Raw genomic sequence first — 1,403 nt, forward strand, 5'->3', positions numbered from 1 at the left:
CTCTCTCTCTCTCTCTCTCTCTCTCTCTCTCTGCTGTGTGTGTGTGTGCACAGGCACATGCTTGTTATAAGGATGAGGGACTCAGATGTGTCCTGGAGTTTTGCTTCGTGTGCATGTGTGAAAGAGCTTCAGGTTCTCCCTTACATTATTCACTCTCAGATACACCCTCACTCACCTCTCAGTTTAATCCAGACAAGTATTAGTGAATCACACCATGAGTCACGTTGCAAAGTTATCCTTTAGGCTATCCTTAGCACAGTCTGTGGTTTGCACCAGTTAGGAAATTATCCCCAGAAGCATGGTGGAATTAAGACACTTTGCTAGCTTGGCTCTTTTTTTTTTTTCAGAACAGGTCTTTCCAGATAATATCATTCATAGCAAAAGGCACACAATCAGTGCCTTATGGAGCTATTTGACACAAATGTGGTTAGAGGACCTTTATTTTCCCTAAACAACAGATGTCAGGAACATGTCCCTTCTCTTTATCCAAGCATCTATGTCAGGACATCTCTTCATCAGCATACCACCCTCAGGAAACCATGGGATTTCCATCCTTCTCCTCTCACCATCCCCGCACAAAATGTCGATTCAAGTTGAACATGGCAATTAAACACAGAAAGGAATCTTATGAGCTAATGGTGAGTGAATCTAATGAAGGAATACCATAAATCAGAATAGCAAAGAGTTAAAGGGAGAGGAATTTACTATATCCAAGCAGTCAGGCTTAATTTAGATGCACATTATCTCCTTTTAACTTAAACTGCCAATGCCTCTATGTTCTTTGTCCTTCCTGGTCTCTCCATTCATCCAGCCCACCAACCACCTGGTCTCAGATCTCTGCTGGCTGAGTGGGAACCCCCAGAGCACAAGGTCAAGCAATGATCCTGGTTGCTATCCAATAAGGAAGGTTTGGGTCACTGCCCTTTCAGAAGATTTGCCTAACATGTGGGGGAGGGGGAGGGAAGCAAAACTAGAAAAGGTTATAAAAAGAGATTTGGGGCACTGGAGGGGGAGGACTGTCCTGTGGAATAAAGGAAGTGTGATTATAGTGATTAGCGGCTCTTCAATTAGAAAGGCAGGGCAAAGGAGCCTTAGGAAGCCTCACAACCATGAAGAGCCTCATTAGGCCAGTGAACAATGAATGGTAAAAGACAGAAAACAAAAAAGAATTGCTTTGAGGTTTATAAGGTAGGTTTAGATTAAACCACAGGAAGTCTGATTTTACATACAAGGAAAACTAGAGCATTCGTTAGCACATGAAGTACTACAAGAAAGCAATAGATGTAAAAGGCTCAGAGAGCATCACTATTGCTAGCCTGCAGTCCTAGAGTTCTGAGAAGGATAAGCCCTAGGTCACAAGTTTGAGGCCAGCCTAGATAGTGTAAGTGAGACACAGACTCAAG

The sequence above is a fragment of the Alexandromys fortis genome, unplaced genomic scaffold (genome assembly GCF_014885135.2).
Source record: "Alexandromys fortis isolate MF-2015 unplaced genomic scaffold, M_Fortis_MF-2015_v1.1 scaffold_848, whole genome shotgun sequence".
In the NCBI taxonomy this organism is placed as follows: domain Eukaryota; kingdom Metazoa; phylum Chordata; class Mammalia; order Rodentia; family Cricetidae; genus Alexandromys; species Alexandromys fortis.